Source organism: Heterodontus francisci, chromosome 3 (assembly GCF_036365525.1).
Source record: "Heterodontus francisci isolate sHetFra1 chromosome 3, sHetFra1.hap1, whole genome shotgun sequence".
Classification (NCBI taxonomy): domain Eukaryota; kingdom Metazoa; phylum Chordata; class Chondrichthyes; order Heterodontiformes; family Heterodontidae; genus Heterodontus; species Heterodontus francisci.
Genome location: NC_090373.1, coordinates 88,462,761 through 88,470,748, shown reverse-complemented (window position 1 = coordinate 88,470,748; position 7,988 = coordinate 88,462,761). Strand labels below are relative to the sequence as shown.

General features: G+C 41.3%; 1 protein-coding gene across 1 annotated transcript in view; it reads right to left on the bottom strand.

Annotated features, from left to right (window-relative positions):
- Window positions 1-203: 203 nt before the first annotated feature.
- The window catches only part of c3h8orf74 (chromosome 3 C8orf74 homolog), a 69,197-nt gene continuing 61,412 nt past the window's right edge, over window positions 204-7,988 (bottom strand). Inside the window, exons 5-6 of the transcript XR_010971196.1 lie at window positions 6,472-6,545; window positions 204-297 (exon numbers count right to left, since the gene is read on the bottom strand). The gene's annotated coding sequence lies outside the window, so the exon portion shown is untranslated. The remainder of the gene's footprint in view (window positions 298-6,471; window positions 6,546-7,988) is intronic.

Genomic DNA, 7,988 nt, shown 5'->3' with positions numbered 1-7,988 from the left:
CTAAGGAGTGAGATGCACCTGTAGTTGTTGCAGTCTCCTTTGTTCTTTTATAGTGATGATTTTGGCATCACGGATCTCCTGTGGAACAGAGCCTACTTTCCAGCAGAGAAGGAGAAGGTCATGAAGGTGTGACAATAGATGGGACTTTCCATGCTTGAGCAATTTGGCTGGGATTCCGTCTTTGCCACTTGCCCTTCTATTTGCTAGGTGGTCTATGGCCTTCTCAAGCTCCAGTGATGAGGGTTCTTCATCTAACTCATCCATGACAGGAAGTTGTGGGAGAGCATCGAGCGCAGACTGAGAGATGGGAAACCAGATTTAGGTATTGAAAAGAGTGCAAAAAATGTTAGTTCATATAGGAACAAATACTCTACTCAAATTAATTTCTACCAGTTAGAATTAAACAATAGGAACATTTCTTACAAAACATGTTTTTCAAGCAGGTCATTGAAATCGGCGATCAACATGCAAGCAGCTTTGCAACTGTCGTACTGTCTATCGGTTGTTATTTAGAAGTATTTGAAAAAATTATTAAAATCTCCACTTGAATTAATGTATTCCATCTTTACAGATACAATTTCATGCAAAATATACACATTCTGATGGTAAAAGCATCTTTTCACAAAGTACTTTGTTAAAAGAATGTAATGATACATTTTGAATTTAGAAAGATCCTTTACAATTAATGCACAAAATGCACTGTTTCAACAAAAGTAAATATAACACACATAATTGTTGGTCTTTCCAAGTGAAAATCATAGATCAATGTGTGGTGCCATCTATTGGTTAATTCTGTTACTTTTAAAACACACAGGGTTATTTTGGCAAAAGTGTGAAAACAAGTGTTAAATGGGTGCAAGACTAATAACACTAACCTGTTTGTAAGTCTAGATTTGGCCACAATTTTTGTCTCAATTGCTGATTGCCATAATTTGAATTTACCTGAAGGGAGAGGGTACACAGGTTCTCAGACATGGCATGAGAGGTTCCAGTGGAGAAGGTCCAGAGGAAGAGGAATGTCCTCATGTCCCTTTCTGTCCTGCAGCAGCCGGTACTGTTTTACCTGGCCTCATTTCCTCCTCCCCCCATTACTCATGCAGAGCAATGGGGTCCCCTAGCAAGATGCCCATGATTCAACACTCCCTTTCTCCTGACGACTCCTATAAAGTGTTGACTTACATAGAGTCGCACAGCACTTACTCTTTTTAAGTGAATTTGTCAGAGAATTTCAGGAATAAATGTCCATGAAATGGTGACCAGCCATTTAAGTAGTGTTTGAAATCGTGTTTACTTCCAAACAGCTGGTCACTGTTAGGAGCGGGCATTAGTTAAAGCATTGACCAGTAAAATGCCGTGCAGCCTCTTTACTGAACACAGCAGGCATGTTAAAGAGCAATCAACTGTTTAGCAAGGCTCCAGGAGGCTTTTCTCGCACTGGCTTTAACACCTTTACCAAGATGGCATCTTGTGTTAAACATGAACTAATTCAGAGTTTCAGCTCAAGACCCCACCTTGGCCACCACTTTATGTCTTTAGTGCTGAAAGTATTCAGTGAATATTGCTACCACATTGTGGATACTGCCCATTTATTTAGAGTGCCCATGAATGAACAACTGCAAATTTATAAGGTATTTTACAAAAAAAGTTTACATTTTCTCTCTTAAACTTTCATTAAGAGGATTTGGCACATGCTGAATATTTGTCTGTCCACCTGGTTGCTTTACTGGCATTAATCATCATGATGTCATGTCTCACAAACAGTTTCTGTTGAATTTCCAACAGAATTATAAATTAACCCTTTGGAATACTGGATGCATTTCAAGAAATAGTGCATTTTCAATCTTATACAATTACTTTTTTCTATCAAGTTTCCAAATGTTTTCTCCTAAATTTTCTGGGTTTTTTTGCCCCTCCTAGGAGATTGCATGGCTCCTGAGTGGATTTTTTTTATTCATTGTTGGGATATGGACATTGCTGGCTAGGCTAGCATTTATTGCCCATCCCTAATTCCTCTTGAGAAAGTGGTGGTGAGCTGCCTTCTTGAACTGCTGCACCCCACATGGTGCAGATACACCCACAGTGCTGCTAGGGAGGCAGTTCCAGGTTTTTGACCCAGCGAAAATGAAGGAACAGTGATATTGTTTCAAGTCAGGATGGTGAGTGACTTGGACAGGAACTTGCAGGTGTTGGCATTCTTATGAACCTGCTACCCTTGTCCTTCTAAGTGGTAGAGATTGCAGGTTTGGAAGGTGCTGTCGAAGGAGTCTTGGCAAATTGCTGCACAGCAACTTGTAGATGGTACAAACTGCTGATACTCTGCGTCAGTGGTGGAGAGAGTGAATGTTGAAGGTGGTGGAGTGCCGATCATGTGGGCTGCTTTGTCTTGGATGGTGTCAAGTTTCTTGAGTCTTGGTGCAGCACTCATCCAGGCAAGTGGAGAGTATTCCATCACACACCAGAGTTGGGCCTTGGAGATGTTGAACAGATTCTTACCAATACCATCATGGACAGATGCATCTGCGACAGGTAGATTTGTGAAGGCGAGGTCAAGTAGTTTTTTCCTTCTTGTTAGTCTGGTTGATATGTCCTTCAGAACTTGGCCAGATCAGTCAATTGTGGTGCTACCAAGCCACTCTTGAAGTCCCCCACCCAGAATACATCTGTACCCTTGATACCCTCAGTGCTTTTTCCAAGTGGCGTTCAACATGGAGGAGAACTGATTCATCAGCTGAGGGAAGCGATAGGTGGTAATCAGCAAAAGGTTTCCTTGCCCATGTTTGACCTGATGCCATGAGACTTCATGGGGTCTGGAGTCAATGTTGAGGACTCCCAGGGCAACTCCCTCCTGACTGTATATCACTGTGCCACCTCCTCCGGTGGGTCTGTCCTGCTGGTGGGACAGGACATACCCAGGGATGGTGATGGAAGAGTCTGGGACATTGGCTGTAAAGTATGATTCAGTAAGTATGACTATGTCAGGCTGTTGCTTGACTTGTCTGTGGGGCAGCTCTCCTAATTATGACACAAGTTCCCAGATGTTGGTGAGGAGAACTTTGCAGGGTCAACTTTGCCATTTCCAGTGCCTGGGTCGATGCCGGGTGGTCCATCCGGTTTTATTCTTATTTGACTTTTCTGTAGCAGTTTCACTGAGTGACTTGCTAGGCAATTTCAGAGGGCAGTTAAGAGTTAACCACATTGCTGTGGGTCTGGAGTCACATGTAGGCCAGACCAGGTAAGGACAGCAGATTTCCTTCCCTCAAGGAATCATGATGATTAAGGTATCACAAATCTGTGGTTCAGGCTCAAAGGACCAGCTGCATTTTTGTATGTTCTTATTTCTGTAATTTTCTGACAATATTTTAGTGTGGTGTCAAAGAGGAAGGTGCTTACTTTGGACTTCAAGGTATTAATACCTTCAGCATTTAAAGGGCAATGCATATGTGATTGATTATAATTTTATATTAATATTTTTATTTCATTTTTGTTCTTGTTTGCTATAGCCAAGAAATAATTCTTTAACTTCCTAGAATCACAGCCATACTTTTAATCATTTTAATACAGTTTTTTTCACCAACAGCTTTTGTTTTCCATTTGCTATTGTTCTTGTTTCTTTGCCAGCTCTTTCCATGATATTGCATTTTGTTCCTTGTCAGCTTCGCGTTCTCATTGCTGTGACTAAAACTCCTACACCTGCTGGCACTGCAATCGACAAGCACAGAAGTAACTGCCCCAGTGAGTGATATCAGTAAACAGAGCAGGGTGACTTCCTCTTGACATCACAAACCGAACCTTGTACAAAACTTGTTGGGTTTTCATATATACTTTGGCATGGTGTCGTCATCGGCTGTACCTCAATTTGAGGATGATGTCTACTCAAGGTCACTAGTTTCCGTTGTGGGTCTTCAGGGGACTGAACAGGCTGATTCTCAACCCACAGACCTTTGGGCACATGGGGCAGGATGTCCCACGAGGTAGTGGGATCCGGAGTGCAGGATTTGCTTCTTTTCTTTCCTTCTCTGCCGCTGCTCTGCCTCATCATTAAGGTATTTGGACTCAAAGCATGATGCAGCTTGATGGACAGATTGTCACCATTTTGAACAATTGGTAGCAAGCTCCTTCCAGTCATCAATGTCAACGCTGCCATGCTTCAAAGAGAGCTTCAGAGTGTCTTTGAAGCCTTTTCTTTGTCCTCCCCTGGAACACTGGCCATTTGAGAGTTGAGCAAACAGGACATGTATTCAGTATAAACTTTGTGCTACAAAGCTGACTGCAGTTTGATTTTCACAATTTGTCATGGATGGTAGAGAGCCAGAATACACGGAATCTGCTTTCAGTCTCTGTTCCCATTGGTCTTGATCTATGCTACATCTTTTCTTTAAATAAAGGTATTTCCAACAACGACTTGCATTTATATAGCATCTTTAATATGGTAAAACATCCCAAGGTGTTTCACAGGAGCATCATCAAACAAAATTTGACCAAGCCACATAAAGAGATACTTAGACAGCTGACCAAAAGCTAGGTCAATGAGTTAGGTTTTAAGGTGTGTTCTAAAGGAACAGAGAGAGGTAGAGAGGCCAGAGCGATTTAGGTGGGAATTCCAGAGTTTAGGGCCTAGGCAACTGAAGACATGGTCGCCAATGGCAGAGTGATTAAAATTGGAGATACACAGATAACTCGGCGGGTTGTAGAGTTGGAGGATATTACAGAGATAGGGAGAAGTGAGGAAATAGAGAGATTTGGAAACAAGGATGACAATTTTAAAATTGAGGTGATGCAGGACTGGGAGCCAATGTAGGTCAATGGTCATAGAGATGATGGATGAACGGGACGGTGCGAGTTAGGATGTGGGATGAGTTTAAGTTTATGGAGTGTAGAAGATGGGAGGCCAGCCAAGAAAGAATTGGAATAGTCAAGTCTAGAGGTAACAAATGCACATGAGGTTTTCATCAGCAGATAAGCTAAGGTAGGATGGAGGCGGGCAACGTTTTGGAGGTGGAAATAGCTAATCTTGGTGGTGGAGTGGAAATGGGCATGGAAGTCCATTTGCAGGTCAAATAGGATGCCAAGGTTGCGAACAGTCTGGTTCAGTCTCAGACAGTTGCCAGGGAGAGGGATAGAGTTGGTAGCTAGGGATAGAATTTGTGGCAAGAACTGAAGACAATGGCTTCAGCCTCACCAATATTTAGTCAGAGGAAATTTCTATTTATTCAGTAGTGGATGTTAGACCAGGAATGTGACAAATCAAAGGCAGTGGAGGGGTCGAGGGAGATGGTGCTGAGATAGAGTTGGGTGTCATCAATGTACATAAGGACCCGCATTTGTTTCCGGATGATGTTGAGGCCAAGGATAGATCTTGTGGAGCTCCAGAGGTAACAGTGCAGGAGGGGGAAGAGAAGCCATTGTAATTGATTCTCTGGCTACAACTAGATAGACAGCAGATTAGAAACAAGTATTAAATGTTGCTTTTTGGGTACAGAGTAAAACAAAGTTCTGTTGTCTCCAGACGTAACTTGGAATGTGGAATAAGGTTCTCATCCGTCAGCTTGTAATCATACTGCAGTCTTGGTAACATTTGAAATCCTTGGTCAATAGTTCATTGCTATATCTCCGAACTGTAATTACTACTTGAAAAAAAATCAAATCTCTTGTGATAAAACAGAGGACATGCTGTTTTACACCCTATAACACACAGTGTATTACTATAATGGAGTATTTACATCTGGATAGCTCTTTTCCTGCAGGCACAATTAAAACTCCAATGGTGAAGCTGAATTTGCCTGTTCCTTTAAGGCTACAAATTCTAACTGAGAGAAGAATTCTGATCATCTATTAACTCAACAACTTCCTTGGAGAATTGTTGTAAATTCGCACAACTGGAGATCAATTAGAGGCTAAATGGTGTTGCTCAGAGGAAATTAGATGCTGTTTGTTCATTTGCAAGTTTCCTTACCTGGTTTAGTTGCAACTTGTTTTAGGAATAGATATTTGAACCAATTGCATGGAAGTGTGACATTCACTTTCCACACGTGCTTTCAAGTGTGAAACTGCAATGTGTGACAGATGCACTAGACTTCTATATTTTATTAAGGGGTCACCCATTACATTGCTCACACTGTTTTATAAAGGCAGGACAATTAATCCATGCAAATACAATGTATTATTTTAATGCTATGGTTGAGCTGACTGTTACTGTGCATCTCTTTAAGGCTACACGATCTAACTGCTGTATAGGCACATCCTAAAGTCAAATAGAAGGCAATTGTTTTCCTGTAGCTAGGCCTGTAGCAATAATAGTAGAAAATCAGGAGGCAAAAGGGAGGGAGGAACTTAAAACCTGCCACTTAGCTGTAGTATCCATAGTGTGAAAGACTCAAAACTTTTATATTTGTACCAGCAGATCTCCCCTGGCATTGCTTATGGTGAGTCAGAGGGTATGCTAAAGTGTTACAGGAAGTAAGCAATACTTACAACGAAGATGTGCTATCCACAAGACTTCAGACATGCCCCATGCAGATGTCCAGGCCAAGGACACTGGTCTTGATCTTCAAAGGTTTCATGCAAGTGAAATTTTTCAAAATTTTAAAGCCACTCTTTACAAAGGGGACACAAAAATCAGTTGCTTACACTGCATTCCCAGACCTAGCAGTGGTCTGCAAACTTTGTGAGATTTTCAGCGTCCTGCTTTTTCACAGTGCTGGGGAAGGGGTGGGGGATTCTGGGCTTTTCTTTCATTAGGAGATGGTCTTGAGTTTTAGCAGAATTGAGATGTGTTTCCTGGAATTTGGTAGTGGGGTGCTAGGGTTAGGCAACATGGGGAGGTTCTTTGATCTACTGTCATTGGCAGAGTGGAATGTGGGATTTGGCTCACTGGTTGATTCCTGCAAATGAATTTTTACTGGTGGTCTTAAACTTAAATAAAGCCAATTACAAAGGTATGAAGACAGAGTTGGTTAAAGTGGATTAGGAAAACAGGTTAAAAGTTAAGACAGTAGATAAGCAGTGGCAGATATTTAAGCAGATATTTCATAATTCTCAACAAAGATATAATCCATTGAAAAAGAAAGACTCTGCGAGAAGGATGAACCATTTGTGACTAATGAAGGAAATTAAGGATGGTATCAAATTGAAAGATAAGACATACAATGTTGCAAAGATTAGAACTAGGCCAGAAGATTTGGAAAATTTTTAGAAACTAGCAAAGGATGACTAAAAAATAAAGAGGGAGAAAATAGATTATGAGAGTAAACGAGCAAGAACTATAAAAACAGACAGTAAGAGCTTCCACAAGTATATAAAAAGGGAGAGTAGCTAAAGTAAACATTGGTCTCTTAGAGGATGAGACTTGGGAATTACTAATAGAAAACAAGGAAATGGCAGAGTTTGAACAAATATTTTGGATCTGTCCTCAGGGTAGAAGACACTAAAAGCATTCCAATAATAGTAGAAAATAAGGAGGCAAAAGGGAGGGAGGAACTTAAAACAGTTATTACTAGAGAAAAAGTACTCAGAAAACTAATGGAACTAAAGGCTGACAAGACCCCTAGACCTGATGGTCTGTATCCTCGGGTCTTAAAAAAAAGTGGCTGCACAGATAGTGGATGCATTGGCTATAATCATAGAAACATAGAAAGTTTACGCACAGAAAGAGGCCACTTGACCCATCATGTCTGTGCTGGCTGAAAAATGATCCACACAGTCTAATCCCACCTTCCAGCATTTGGTCCGTAGCCCTGCAGATTACGGAACCTGAGGTGCATATCCAGACTCCTTTTGAATGAGTTGAGGGTTTCAGGCAGTGAGTTCCAGACTCCCAACACCCTCTGGGTGAAAAAATTTTCCTCATCTCCCCTCTAATATTCCTACCAATCACTTTAAATCACTTTAAATCTATGCCCCCTAGTCACTGACCTCTCTGCTAAGACCTCTCTGCTCTATTCAGGCCCCTCAAAATGTTGTACATTTCAATCAGATCTCTCCTGAGCCTT